Source organism: Oncorhynchus masou, chromosome 17 (assembly GCF_036934945.1).
Source record: "Oncorhynchus masou masou isolate Uvic2021 chromosome 17, UVic_Omas_1.1, whole genome shotgun sequence".
In the NCBI taxonomy this organism is placed as follows: Eukaryota; Metazoa; Chordata; class Actinopteri; order Salmoniformes; family Salmonidae; genus Oncorhynchus; species Oncorhynchus masou.
In genome coordinates, this window is record NC_088228.1 from 8,240,316 (window position 1) to 8,254,104 (window position 13,789).

At 42.3% G+C, this 13,789-nt stretch overlaps 17 non-coding genes across 17 annotated transcripts; 9 read left to right on the forward strand and 8 right to left on the reverse strand.

Annotated features, from left to right (window-relative positions):
* Positions 1-148: 148 nt before the first annotated feature.
* Positions 149-220, forward strand: trnaw-cca (transfer RNA tryptophan (anticodon CCA)). The gene has a single exon. It is a non-coding gene; the product is annotated as a tRNA-Trp (tRNA).
* A 1,378-nt stretch (positions 221-1,598) lies between these two features.
* On the reverse strand, positions 1,599-1,671 carry trnak-uuu (transfer RNA lysine (anticodon UUU)). Its single transcript has one exon. It is a non-coding gene; the product is annotated as a tRNA-Lys (tRNA).
* Positions 1,672-1,838: 167 nt separating this feature from the next.
* Positions 1,839-1,910, forward strand: trnaw-cca (transfer RNA tryptophan (anticodon CCA)). Its single transcript has one exon. It is a non-coding gene; the product is annotated as a tRNA-Trp (tRNA).
* Positions 1,911-3,289: 1,379 nt separating this feature from the next.
* trnak-uuu (transfer RNA lysine (anticodon UUU)) lies at positions 3,290-3,362 on the reverse strand. The gene has a single exon. It is a non-coding gene; the product is annotated as a tRNA-Lys (tRNA).
* Positions 3,363-3,530: 168 nt separating this feature from the next.
* On the forward strand, positions 3,531-3,602 carry trnaw-cca (transfer RNA tryptophan (anticodon CCA)). Its single transcript has one exon. It is a non-coding gene; the product is annotated as a tRNA-Trp (tRNA).
* A 1,377-nt stretch (positions 3,603-4,979) lies between these two features.
* Positions 4,980-5,052, reverse strand: trnak-uuu (transfer RNA lysine (anticodon UUU)). Its single transcript has one exon. It is a non-coding gene; the product is annotated as a tRNA-Lys (tRNA).
* Positions 5,053-5,220: 168 nt separating this feature from the next.
* Positions 5,221-5,292, forward strand: trnaw-cca (transfer RNA tryptophan (anticodon CCA)). Its single transcript has one exon. It is a non-coding gene; the product is annotated as a tRNA-Trp (tRNA).
* A 1,378-nt stretch (positions 5,293-6,670) lies between these two features.
* On the reverse strand, positions 6,671-6,743 carry trnak-uuu (transfer RNA lysine (anticodon UUU)). Its single transcript has one exon. It is a non-coding gene; the product is annotated as a tRNA-Lys (tRNA).
* Positions 6,744-6,911: 168 nt separating this feature from the next.
* On the forward strand, positions 6,912-6,983 carry trnaw-cca (transfer RNA tryptophan (anticodon CCA)). Its single transcript has one exon. It is a non-coding gene; the product is annotated as a tRNA-Trp (tRNA).
* Positions 6,984-8,361: 1,378 nt separating this feature from the next.
* Positions 8,362-8,434, reverse strand: trnak-uuu (transfer RNA lysine (anticodon UUU)). The gene has a single exon. It is a non-coding gene; the product is annotated as a tRNA-Lys (tRNA).
* Positions 8,435-8,602: 168 nt separating this feature from the next.
* trnaw-cca (transfer RNA tryptophan (anticodon CCA)) lies at positions 8,603-8,674 on the forward strand. The gene has a single exon. It is a non-coding gene; the product is annotated as a tRNA-Trp (tRNA).
* A 1,379-nt stretch (positions 8,675-10,053) lies between these two features.
* On the reverse strand, positions 10,054-10,126 carry trnak-uuu (transfer RNA lysine (anticodon UUU)). Its single transcript has one exon. It is a non-coding gene; the product is annotated as a tRNA-Lys (tRNA).
* Positions 10,127-10,294: 168 nt separating this feature from the next.
* Positions 10,295-10,366, forward strand: trnaw-cca (transfer RNA tryptophan (anticodon CCA)). The gene has a single exon. It is a non-coding gene; the product is annotated as a tRNA-Trp (tRNA).
* Positions 10,367-11,744: 1,378 nt separating this feature from the next.
* On the reverse strand, positions 11,745-11,817 carry trnak-uuu (transfer RNA lysine (anticodon UUU)). Its single transcript has one exon. It is a non-coding gene; the product is annotated as a tRNA-Lys (tRNA).
* A 168-nt stretch (positions 11,818-11,985) lies between these two features.
* On the forward strand, positions 11,986-12,057 carry trnaw-cca (transfer RNA tryptophan (anticodon CCA)). The gene has a single exon. It is a non-coding gene; the product is annotated as a tRNA-Trp (tRNA).
* Positions 12,058-13,435: 1,378 nt separating this feature from the next.
* trnak-uuu (transfer RNA lysine (anticodon UUU)) lies at positions 13,436-13,508 on the reverse strand. Its single transcript has one exon. It is a non-coding gene; the product is annotated as a tRNA-Lys (tRNA).
* Positions 13,509-13,676: 168 nt separating this feature from the next.
* Positions 13,677-13,748, forward strand: trnaw-cca (transfer RNA tryptophan (anticodon CCA)). The gene has a single exon. It is a non-coding gene; the product is annotated as a tRNA-Trp (tRNA).
* The last annotated feature ends 41 nt before the right edge of the window (positions 13,749-13,789 follow it).

Sequence of the window (13,789 nt, forward strand, 5' to 3'; positions counted from 1 at the left end):
TACACTTAACCTGCCGGGCAGAGGCACGTGGTGATGGGGGTGGCAATGTCAGATGGTTAATTTCCCCAGAGAACCAGGCCTCCATTCCAAATTATACAGTCATCGAAATCTGAACTAGGCATCCTCTCCAAAGATGTGAAATGTCAAAGACCTCGTGGCGCAATGGTAGCGCGTCTGACTCCAGATCAGAAGGTTGCGTGTTCAACTCACGTCGTGGTCATGGTTTTTATGTGCGCAATCTCTGCCTTCTTTACTCAGTGAATCAGCACAAGTTCCAATGTGGCTTTACAGTACTGATCTCGCACGGAAACGAACAAACCAATGCTGCCTTTGATGAAAATTGTCTCTCACAAAATCTGGCACACTGCAAAATCCTAAATGAAATCATGTGATTGTCAGTCTTCGAACAGTTAGTTTAATGTATGCTTGGGGGCAGTTTTTTGACGCCTGGATGAGAAACGTTCCCAAAGTAAACTGCCTGTTACTCAGGCCCAGAAACTCGGATATGCATATAAATGGTAGATTTGGATAGAACACACTCTAAAGTTTCCAAAACTGTTAAGATATTGTCTCTGAGTATAACAGAACTGATTTGGCAGGCGAAAACCTGAGGACAATTTATCCAGGAGGTGGGATTTTTTTGAAGTGGGTAGTTTTCAATTGAATGCCCATTGAGTTTCTAATGGGTTCGGACCCAGATTGCAGTTCCTATGGCTACAACTAGATGTCACCAGTCTTTAGACATTGTTTCAGGCTTGTTTTCTGAAAAATGAAGAAGAATGAGACCTTGCTGTCAGTGGACTGAGGAAGCATGCAGTGCTGGTTTGCGCGCGTGACAGAGTGCCCTCCCTTCGTTGTTTTTCATTTCTATTGAATACGCAATTGTACGGTTGAAAATGTATCGATTATTTAGACAATTGACAACGTGAGGATTAATTATGAACATCGTTTCAACAAACTTTGCCGGTACTATAAGGATGTATTCGTCTGCATGATTTGACCTCCTTTGAGCCAGTGTATTACTGAAGACAATGCGCCAACAAAACAGAGTTTTTGGGATATAAAGAGGGACTTTCTCGAACAAAACAAACTATTTTTGTGGAGCTGGGACTCTTGTGACTGCATCCAGATTAAGATCTTCGAAGGTAAGTGACTAATTTTATCACTATTTATGACTTTCGTGACTCGTCTACTTGGTTGGAATATGTTTGTATGCTTTTGAAGTGGGGCGCTGTCCTCAGATAATGGCATGGTATGCTTTCGCAGGAAATCCTATTTGAAATGTGACAAAGCGGCTGGGTGAACAAGAAGTTAATCTTTAAACCGATGTATAACATTTGTATTTTTGTGAATGTTTATATTGACTATTTCTGTATTTTGAATTTGGCGCTCTTCAATTTCACCGAATGTTGTCGAGGTCGGTTGCTTGCAGAACACCTGCGCCAGAGAGGTTCAACCTGGAGGTTCAGATTAAAAATCCTAAAGTCTTCAGACTAAGCTGTTTTGGCTCTGGGGGTGGATTGTCCACAGGTGAAGATGTCATGGAAAATGGAAGTACAGAAAGACTGCCTCCTGAAGGAAGGTGAACATTAAAGCAACGCCCAAACAGGGACTTGAACCCTGGACCCTCAGATTAAAAGTCTGATGCTCTACCAACTGAGCTATCTGGGCTCTGCATTTGCTTATTTTCATACACTTAACCTGCCGGGCAGAGGCACGTGTGATGGGGGTGGCAATGTCAGATGGTTAATTTCCCCAGAGAACCAGGCCTCCATTCCAAATTATACAGTCATCGAAATCTGAACTAGGCATCCTCTCCAAAGATGTGAAATGTCAAAGACCTCGTGGCGCAATGGTAGCGCGTCTGACTCCAGATCAGAAGGTTGCGTGTTCAACTCACGTCGTGGTCATGGTTTTTATGTGCGCAATCTCTGCCTTCTTTACTCAGTGAATCAGCACAAGTTCCAATGTGGCTTTACAGTACTGATCTCGCACGGAAACGAACAAACCAATGCTGCCTTTGATGAAAATTGTCTCTCACAAAATCTGGCACACTGCAAAATCCTAAATGAAATCATGTGATTGTCAGTCTTCGAACAGTTAGTTTAATGTATGCTTGGGGGCAGTTTTTTGACGCCTGGATGAGAAACGTTCCCAAAGTAAACTGCCTGTTACTCAGGCCCAGAAACTCGGATATGCATATAAATGGTAGATTTGGATAGAACACACTCTAAAGTTTCCAAAACTGTTAAGATATTGTCTCTGAGTATAACAGAACTGATTTGGCAGGCGAAAACCTGAGGACAATTTATCCAGGAGGTGGGATTTTTTTGAAGTGGGTAGTTTTCAATTGAATGCCCATTGAGTTTCTAATGGGTTCGGACCCAGATTGCAGTTCCTATGGCTACAACTAGATGTCACCAGTCTTTAGACATTGTTTCAGGCTTGTTTTCTGAAAAATGAAGAAGAATGAGACCTTGCTGTCAGTGGACTGAGGAAGCATGCAGTGCTGGTTTGCGCGCGTGACAGAGTGCCCTCCCTTCGTTGTTTTTCATTTCTATTGAATACGCAATTGTACGGTTGAAAATGTATCGATTATTTAGACAATTGACAACGTGAGGATTAATTATGAACATCGTTTCAACAAACTTTGCCGGTACTATAAGGATGTATTCGTCTGCATGATTTGACCTCCTTTGAGCCAGTGTATTACTGAAGACAATGCGCCAACAAAACAGAGTTTTTGGGATATAAAGAGGGACTTTCTCGAACAAAACAAACTATTTTTGTGGAGCTGGGACTCTTGTGACTGCATCCAGATTAAGATCTTCGAAGGTAAGTGACTAATTTTATCACTATTTATGACTTTCGTGACTCGTCTACTTGGTTGGAATATGTTTGTATGCTTTTGTAAGTGGGGCGCTGTCCTCAGATAATGGCATGGTATGCTTTCGCAGGAAATCCTATTTGAAATGTGACAAAGCGGCTGGGTGAACAAGAAGTTAATCTTTAAACCGATGTATAACATTTGTATTTTTGTGAATGTTTATATTGACTATTTCTGTATTTTGAATTTGGCGCTCTTCAATTTCACCGAATGTTGTCGAGGTCGGTTGCTTGCAGAACACCTGCGCCAGAGAGGTTCAACCTGGAGGTTCAGATTAAAAATCCTAAAGTCTTCAGACTAAGCTGTTTTGGCTCTGGGGGTGGATTGTCCACAGGTGAAGATGTCATGGAAAATGGAAGTACAGAAAGACTGCCTCCTGAAGGAAGGTGAACATTAAAGCAACGCCCAAACAGGGACTTGAACCCTGGACCCTCAGATTAAAAGTCTGATGCTCTACCAACTGAGCTATCTGGGCTCTGCATTTGCTTATTTTCATACACTTAACCTGCCGGGCAGAGGCACGTGGTGATGGGGGTGGCAATGTCAGATGGTTAATTTCCCCAGAGAACCAGGCCTCCATTCCAAATTATACAGTCATCGAAATCTGAACTAGGCATCCTCTCCAAAGATGTGAAATGTCAAAGACCTCGTGGCGCAATGGTAGCGCGTCTGACTCCAGATCAGAAGGTTGCGTGTTCAACTCACGTCGTGGTCATGGTTTTTATGTGCGCAATCTCTGCCTTCTTTACTCAGTGAATCAGCACAAGTTCCAATGTGGCTTTACAGTACTGATCTCGCACGGAAACGAACAAACCAATGCTGCCTTTGATGAAAATTGTCTCTCACAAAATCTGGCACACTGCAAAATCCTAAATGAAATCATGTGATTGTCAGTCTTCGAACAGTTAGTTTAATGTATGCTTGGGGGCAGTTTTTTGACGCCTGGATGAGAAACGTTCCCAAAGTAAACTGCCTGTTACTCAGGCCCAGAAACTCGGATATGCATATAAATGGTAGATTTGGATAGAACACACTCTAAAGTTTCCAAAACTGTTAAGATATTGTCTCTGAGTATAACAGAACTGATTTGGCAGGCGAAAACCTGAGGACAATTTATCCAGGAGGTGGGATTTTTTGAAGTGGGTAGTTTTCAATTGAATGCCCATTGAGTTTCTAATGGGTTCGGACCCAGATTGCAGTTCCTATGGCTACAACTAGATGTCACCAGTCTTTAGACATTGTTTCAGGCTTGTTTTCTGAAAAATGAAGAAGAATGAGACCTTGCTGTCAGTGGACTGAGGAAGCATGCAGTGCTGGTTTGCGCGCGTGACAGAGTGCCCTCCCTCGTTGTTTTTCATTTCTATTGAATACGCAATTGTACGGTTGAAAATGTATCGATTATTTAGACAATTGACAACGTGAGGATTAATTATGAACATCGTTTCAACAAACTTTGCCGGTACTATAAGGATGTATTCGTCTGCATGATTTGACCTCCTTTGAGCCAGTGTATTACTGAAGACAATGCGCCAACAAAACAGAGTTTTTGGGATATAAAGAGGGACTTTCTCGAACAAAACAAACTATTTTTGTGGAGCTGGGACTCTTGTGACTGCATCCAGATTAAGATCTTCGAAGGTAAGTGACTAATTTTATCACTATTTATGACTTTCGTGACTCGTCTACTTGGTTGGAATATGTTTGTATGCTTTTGTAAGTGGGGCGCTGTCCTCAGATAATGGCATGGTATGCTTTCGCAGGAAATCCTATTTGAAATGTGACAAAGCGGCTGGGTGAACAAGAAGTTAATCTTTAAACCGATGTATAACATTTGTATTTTTGTGAATGTTTATATTGACTATTTCTGTATTTTGAATTTGGCGCTCTTCAATTTCACCGAATGTTGTCGAGGTCGGTTGCTTGCAGAACACCTGCGCCAGAGAGGTTCAACCTGGAGGTTCAGATTAAAAATCCTAAAGTCTTCAGACTAAGCTGTTTTGGCTCTGGGGGTGGATTGTCCACAGGTGAAGATGTCATGGAAAATGGAAGTACAGAAAGACTGCCTCCTGAAGGAAGGTGAACATTAAAGCAACGCCCAAACAGGGACTTGAACCCTGGACCCTCAGATTAAAAGTCTGATGCTCTACCAACTGAGCTATCTGGGCTCTGCATTTGCTTATTTTCATACACTTAACCTGCCGGGCAGAGGCACGTGGTGATGGGGGTGGCAATGTCAGATGGTTAATTTCCCCAGAGAACCAGGCCTCCATTCCAAATTATACAGTCATCGAAATCTGAACTAGGCATCCTCTCCAAAGATGTGAAATGTCAAAGACCTCGTGGCGCAATGGTAGCGCGTCTGACTCCAGATCAGAAGGTTGCGTGTTCAACTCACGTCGTGGTCATGGTTTTTATGTGCGCAATCTCTGCCTTCTTTACTCAGTGAATCAGCACAAGTTCCAATGTGGCTTTACAGTACTGATCTCGCACGGAAACGAACAAACCAATGCTGCCTTTGATGAAAATTGTCTCTCACAAAATCTGGCACACTGCAAAATCCTAAATGAAATCATGTGATTGTCAGTCTTCGAACAGTTAGTTTAATGTATGCTTGGGGGCAGTTTTTTGACGCCTGGATGAGAAACGTTCCCAAAGTAAACTGCCTGTTACTCAGGCCCAGAAACTCGGATATGCATATAAATGGTAGATTTGGATAGAACACACTCTAAAGTTTCCAAAACTGTTAAGATATTGTCTCTGAGTATAACAGAACTGATTTGGCAGGCGAAAACCTGAGGACAATTTATCCAGGAGGTGGGATTTTTTGAAGTGGGTAGTTTTCAATTGAATGCCCATTGAGTTTCTAATGGGTTCGGACCCAGATTGCAGTTCCTATGGCTACAACTAGATGTCACCAGTCTTTAGACATTGTTTCAGGCTTGTTTTCTGAAAAATGAAGAAGAATGAGACCTTGCTGTCAGTGGACTGAGGAAGCATGCAGTGCTGGTTTGCGCGCGTGACAGAGTGCCCTCCCTTCGTTGTTTTTCATTTCTATTGAATACGCAATTGTACGGTTGAAAATGTATCGATTATTTAGACAATTGACAACGTGAGGATTAATTATGAACATCGTTTCAACAAACTTTGCCGGTACTATAAGGATGTATTCGTCTGCATGATTTGACCTCCTTTGAGCCAGTGTATTACTGAAGACAATGCGCCAACAAAACAGAGTTTTTGGGATATAAAGAGGGACTTTCTCGAACAAAACAAACTATTTTTGTGGAGCTGGGACTCTTGTGACTGCATCCAGATTAAGATCTTCGAAGGTAAGTGACTAATTTTATCACTATTTATGACTTTCGTGACTCGTCTACTTGGTTGGAATATGTTTGTATGCTTTTGTAAGTGGGGCGCTGTCCTCAGATAATGGCATGGTATGCTTTCGCAGGAAATCCTATTTGAAATGTGACAAAGCGGCTGGGTGAACAAGAAGTTAATCTTTAAACCGATGTATAACATTTGTATTTTTGTGAATGTTTATATTGACTATTTCTGTATTTTGAATTTGGCGCTCTTCAATTTCACCGAATGTTGTCGAGGTCGGTTGCTTGCAGAACACCTGCGCCAGAGAGGTTCAACCTGGAGGTTCAGATTAAAAATCCTAAAGTCTTCAGACTAAGCTGTTTTGGCTCTGGGGGTGGATTGTCCACAGGTGAAGATGTCATGGAAAATGGAAGTACAGAAAGACTGCCTCCTGAAGGAAGGTGAACATTAAAGCAACGCCCAAACAGGGACTTGAACCCTGGACCCTCAGATTAAAAGTCTGATGCTCTACCAACTGAGCTATCTGGGCTCTGCATTTGCTTATTTTCATACACTTAACCTGCCGGGCAGAGGCACGTGGTGATGGGGGTGGCAATGTCAGATGGTTAATTTCCCCAGAGAACCAGGCCTCCATTCCAAATTATACAGTCATCGAAATCTGAACTAGGCATCCTCTCCAAAGATGTGAAATGTCAAAGACCTCGTGGCGCAATGGTAGCGCGTCTGACTCCAGATCAGAAGGTTGCGTGTTCAACTCACGTCGTGGTCATGGTTTTTATGTGCGCAATCTCTGCCTTCTTTACTCAGTGAATCAGCACAAGTTCCAATGTGGCTTTACAGTACTGATCTCGCACGGAAACGAACAAACCAATGCTGCCTTTGATGAAAATTGTCTCTCACAAAATCTGGCACACTGCAAAATCCTAAATGAAATCATGTGATTGTCAGTCTTCGAACAGTTAGTTTAATGTATGCTTGGGGGCAGTTTTTTGACGCCTGGATGAGAAACGTTCCCAAAGTAAACTGCCTGTTACTCAGGCCCAGAAACTCGGATATGCATATAAATGGTAGATTTGGATAGAACACACTCTAAAGTTTCCAAAACTGTTAAGATATTGTCTCTGAGTATAACAGAACTGATTTGGCAGGCGAAAACCTGAGGACAATTTATCCAGGAGGTGGGATTTTTTGAAGTGGGTAGTTTTCAATTGAATGCCCATTGAGTTTCTAATGGGTTCGGACCCAGATTGCAGTTCCTATGGCTACAACTAGATGTCACCAGTCTTTAGACATTGTTTCAGGCTTGTTTTCTGAAAAATGAAGAAGAATGAGACCTTGCTGTCAGTGGACTGAGGAAGCATGCAGTGCTGGTTTGCGCGCGTGACAGAGTGCCCTCCCTTCGTTGTTTTTCATTTCTATTGAATACGCAATTGTACGGTTGAAAATGTATCGATTATTTAGACAATTGACAACGTGAGGATTAATTATGAACATCGTTTCAACAAACTTTGCCGGTACTATAAGGATGTATTCGTCTGCATGATTTGACCTCCTTTGAGCCAGTGTATTACTGAAGACAATGCGCCAACAAAACAGAGTTTTTGGGATATAAAGAGGGACTTTCTCGAACAAAACAAACTATTTTTGTGGAGCTGGGACTCTTGTGACTGCATCCAGATTAAGATCTTCGAAGGTAAGTGACTAATTTTATCACTATTTATGACTTTCGTGACTCGTCTACTTGGTTGGAATATGTTTGTATGCTTTTGTAAGTGGGGCGCTGTCCTCAGATAATGGCATGGTATGCTTTCGCAGGAAATCCTATTTGAAATGTGACAAAGCGGCTGGGTGAACAAGAAGTTAATCTTTAAACCGATGTATAACATTTGTATTTTTGTGAATGTTTATATTGACTATTTCTGTATTTTGAATTTGGCGCTCTTCAATTTCACCGAATGTTGTCGAGGTCGGTTGCTTGCAGAACACCTGCGCCAGAGAGGTTCAACCTGGAGGTTCAGATTAAAAATCCTAAAGTCTTCAGACTAAGCTGTTTTGGCTCTGGGGGTGGATTGTCCACAGGTGAAGATGTCATGGAAAATGGAAGTACAGAAAGACTGCCTCCTGAAGGAAGGTGAACATTAAAGCAACGCCCAAACAGGGACTTGAACCCTGGACCCTCAGATTAAAAGTCTGATGCTCTACCAACTGAGCTATCTGGGCTCTGCATTTGCTTATTTTCATACACTTAACCTGCCGGGCAGAGGCACGTGGTGATGGGGGTGGCAATGTCAGATGGTTAATTTCCCCAGAGAACCAGGCCTCCATTCCAAATTATACAGTCATCGAAATCTGAACTAGGCATCCTCTCCAAAGATGTGAAATGTCAAAGACCTCGTGGCGCAATGGTAGCGCGTCTGACTCCAGATCAGAAGGTTGCGTGTTCAACTCACGTCGTGGTCATGGTTTTTATGTGCGCAATCTCTGCCTTCTTTACTCAGTGAATCAGCACAAGTTCCAATGTGGCTTTACAGTACTGATCTCGCACGGAAACGAACAAACCAATGCTGCCTTTGATGAAAATTGTCTCTCACAAAATCTGGCACACTGCAAAATCCTAAATGAAATCATGTGATTGTCAGTCTTCGAACAGTTAGTTTAATGTATGCTTGGGGGCAGTTTTTTGACGCCTGGATGAGAAACGTTCCCAAAGTAAACTGCCTGTTACTCAGGCCCAGAAACTCGGATATGCATATAAATGGTAGATTTGGATAGAACACACTCTAAAGTTTCCAAAACTGTTAAGATATTGTCTCTGAGTATAACAGAACTGATTTGGCAGGCGAAAACCTGAGGACAATTTATCCAGGAGGTGGGATTTTTTTGAAGTGGGTAGTTTTCAATTGAATGCCCATTGAGTTTCTAATGGGTTCGGACCCAGATTGCAGTTCCTATGGCTACAACTAGATGTCACCAGTCTTTAGACATTGTTTCAGGCTTGTTTTCTGAAAAATGAAGAAGAATGAGACCTTGCTGTCAGTGGACTGAGGAAGCATGCAGTGCTGGTTTGCGCGCGTGACAGAGTGCCCTCCCTTCGTTGTTTTTCATTTCTATTGAATACGCAATTGTACGGTTGAAAATGTATCGATTATTTAGACAATTGACAACGTGAGGATTAATTATGAACATCGTTTCAACAAACTTTGCCGGTACTATAAGGATGTATTCGTCTGCATGATTTGACCTCCTTTGAGCCAGTGTATTACTGAAGACAATGCGCCAACAAAACAGAGTTTTTGGGATATAAAGAGGGACTTTCTCGAACAAAACAAACTATTTTTGTGGAGCTGGGACTCTTGTGACTGCATCCAGATTAAGATCTTCGAAGGTAAGTGACTAATTTTATCACTATTTATGACTTTCGTGACTCGTCTACTTGGTTGGAATATGTTTGTATGCTTTTGTAAGTGGGGCGCTGTCCTCAGATAATGGCATGGTATGCTTTCGCAGGAAATCCTATTTGAAATGTGACAAAGCGGCTGGGTGAACAAGAAGTTAATCTTTAAACCGATGTATAACATTTGTATTTTTGTGAATGTTTATATTGACTATTTCTGTATTTTGAATTTGGCGCTCTTCAATTTCACCGAATGTTGTCGAGGTCGGTTGCTTGCAGAACACCTGCGCCAGAGAGGTTCAACCTGGAGGTTCAGATTAAAAATCCTAAAGTCTTCAGACTAAGCTGTTTTGGCTCTGGGGGTGGATTGTCCACAGGTGAAGATGTCATGGAAAATGGAAGTACAGAAAGACTGCCTCCTGAAGGAAGGTGAACATTAAAGCAACGCCCAAACAGGGACTTGAACCCTGGACCCTCAGATTAAAAGTCTGATGCTCTACCAACTGAGCTATCTGGGCTCTGCATTTGCTTATTTTCATACACTTAACCTGCCGGGCAGAGGCACGTGGTGATGGGGGTGGCAATGTCAGATGGTTAATTTCCCCAGAGAACCAGGCCTCCATTCCAAATTATACAGTCATCGAAATCTGAACTAGGCATCCTCTCCAAAGATGTGAAATGTCAAAGACCTCGTGGCGCAATGGTAGCGCGTCTGACTCCAGATCAGAAGGTTGCGTGTTCAACTCACGTCGTGGTCATGGTTTTTATGTGCGCAATCTCTGCCTTCTTTACTCAGTGAATCAGCACAAGTTCCAATGTGGCTTTACAGTACTGATCTCGCACGGAAACGAACAAACCAATGCTGCCTTTGATGAAAATTGTCTCTCACAAAATCTGGCACACTGCAAAATCCTAAATGAAATCATGTGATTGTCAGTCTTCGAACAGTTAGTTTAATGTATGCTTGGGGGCAGTTTTTTGACGCCTGGATGAGAAACGTTCCCAAAGTAAACTGCCTGTTACTCAGGCCCAGAAACTCGGATATGCATATAAATGGTAGATTTGGATAGAACACACTCTAAAGTTTCCAAAACTGTTAAGATATTGTCTCTGAGTATAACAGAACTGATTTGGCAGGCGAAAACCTGAGGACAATTTATCCAGGAGGTGGGATTTTTTGAAGTGGGTAGTTTTCAATTGAATGCCCATTGAGTTTCTAATGGGTTCGGACCCAGATTGCAGTTCCTATGGCTACAACTAGATGTCACCAGTCTTTAGACATTGTTTCAGGCTTGTTTTCTGAAAAATGAAGAAGAATGAGACCTTGCTGTCAGTGGACTGAGGAAGCATGCAGTGCTGGTTTGCGCGCGTGACAGAGTGCCCTCCCTTCGTTGTTTTTCATTTCTATTGAATACGCAATTGTACGGTTGAAAATGTATCGATTATTTAGACAATTGACAACGTGAGGATTAATTATGAACATCGTTTCAACAAACTTTGCCGGTACTATAAGGATGTATTCGTCTGCATGATTTGACCTCCTTTGAGCCAGTGTATTACTGAAGACAATGCGCCAACAAAACAGAGTTTTTGGGATATAAAGAGGGACTTTCTCGAACAAAACAAACTATTTTTGTGGAGCTGGGACTCTTGTGACTGCATCCAGATTAAGATCTTCGAAGGTAAGTGACTAATTTTATCACTATTTATGACTTTCGTGACTCGTCTACTTGGTTGGAATATGTTTGTATGCTTTTGTAAGTGGGGCGCTGTCCTCAGATAATGGCATGGTATGCTTTCGCAGGAAATCCTATTTGAAATGTGACAAAGCGGCTGGGTGAACAAGAAGTTAATCTTTAAACCGATGTATAACATTTGTATTTTTGTGAATGTTTATATTGACTATTTCTGTATTTTGAATTTGGCGCTCTTCAATTTCACCGAATGTTGTCGAGGTCGGTTGCTTGCAGAACACCTGCGCCAGAGAGGTTCAACCTGGAGGTTCAGATTAAAAATCCTAAAGTCTTCAGACTAAGCTGTTTTGGCTCTGGGGGTGGATTGTCCACAGGTGAAGATGTCATGGAAAATGGAAGTACAGAAAGACTGCCTCCTGAAGGAAGGTGAACATTAAAGCAACGCCCAAACAGGGACTTGAACCCTGGACCCTCAGATTAAAAGTCTGATGCTCTACCAACTGAGCTATCTGGGCTCTGCATTTGCTTATTTTCATACACTTAACCTGCCGGGCAGAGGCACGTGGTGATGGGGGTGGCAATGTCAGATGGTTAATTTCCCCAGAGAACCAGGCCTCCATTCCAAATTATACAGTCATCGAAATCTGAACTAGGCATCCTCTCCAAAGATGTGAAATGTCAAAGACCTCGTGGCGCAATGGTAGCGCGTCTGACTCCAGATCAGAAGGTTGCGTGTTCAACTCACGTCGTGGTCATGGTTTTTATGTGCGCAATCTCTGCCTTCTTTACTCAGTGAATCAGCACAAGTTCCAATGTGGCTTTACAGTACTGATCTCGCACGGAAACGAACAAACCAATGCTGCCTTTGATGAAAATTGTCTCTCACAAAATCTGGCACACTGCAAAATCCTAAATGAAATCATGTGATTGTCAGTCTTCGAACAGTTAGTTTAATGTATGCTTGGGGGCAGTTTTTTGACGCCTGGATGAGAAACGTTCCCAAAGTAAACTGCCTGTTACTCAGGCCCAGAAACTCGGATATGCATATAAATGGTAGATTTGGATAGAACACACTCTAAAGTTTCCAAAACTGTTAAGATATTGTCTCTGAGTATAACAGAACTGATTTGGCAGGCGAAAACCTGAGGACAATTTATCCAGGAGGTGGGATTTTTTGAAGTGGGTAGTTTTCAATTGAATGCCCATTGAGTTTCTAATGGGTTCGGACCCAGATTGCAGTTCCTATGGCTACAACTAGATGTCACCAGTCTTTAGACATTGTTTCAGGCTTGTTTTCTGAAAAATGAAGAAGAATGAGACCTTGCTGTCAGTGGACTGAGGAAGCATGCAGTGCTGGTTTGCGCGCGTGACAGAGTGCCCTCCCTTCGTTGTTTTTCATTTCTATTGAATACGCAATTGTACGGTTGAAAATGTATCGATTATTTAGACAATTGACAACGTGAGGATTAATTATGAACATCGTTTCAACAAACTTTGCCGGTACTATAAGGATGTATTCGTCTGCATGATTTGACCTCCTTTGAGCCAGTGTATTACTGAAGACAATGCGCCAACAAAACAGAGTTTTTGGGATATAAAGAGGGACTTTCTCGAACAAAACAAACTATTTTTGTGGAGCTGGGACTCTTGTGACTGCATCCAGATTAAGATCTTCGAAGGTAAGTGACTAATTTTATCACTATTTATGACTTTCGTGACTCGTCTACTTGGTTGGAATATGTTTGTATGCTTTTGTAAGTGGGGCGCTGTCCTCAGATAATGGCATGGTATGCTTTCGCAGGAAATCCTATTTGAAATGTGACAAAGCGGCTGGGTGAACAAGAAGTTAATCTTTAAACCGATGTATAACATTTGTATTTTTGTGAATGTTTATATTGACTATTTCTGTATTTTGAATTTGGCGCTCTTCAATTTCACCGAATGTTGTCGAGGTCGGTTGCTTGCAGAACACCTGCGCCAGAGAGGTTCAACCTGGAGGTTCAGATTAAAAATCCTAAAGTCTTCAGACTAAGCTGTTTTGGCTCTGGGGGTGGATTGTCCACAGGTGAAGATGTCATGGAAAATGGAAGTACAGAAAGACTGCCTCCTGAAGGAAGGTGAACATTAAAGCAACGCCCAAACAGGGACTTGAACCCTGGACCCTCAGATTAAAAGTCTGATGCTCTACCAACTGAGCTATCTGGGCTCTGCATTTGCTTATTTTCATACACTTAACCTGCCGGGCAGAGGCACGTGGTGATGGGGGTGGCAATGTCAGATGGTTAATTTCCCCAGAGAACCAGGCCTCCATTCCAAATTATACAGTCATCGAAATCTGAACTAGGCATCCTCTCCAAAGATGTGAAATGTCAAAGACCTCGTGGCGCAATGGTAGCGCGTCTGACTCCAGATCAGAAGGTTGCGTGTTCAACTCACGTCGTGGTCATGGTTTTTATGTGCGCAATCTCTGCCTTCTTTACTCAGTGA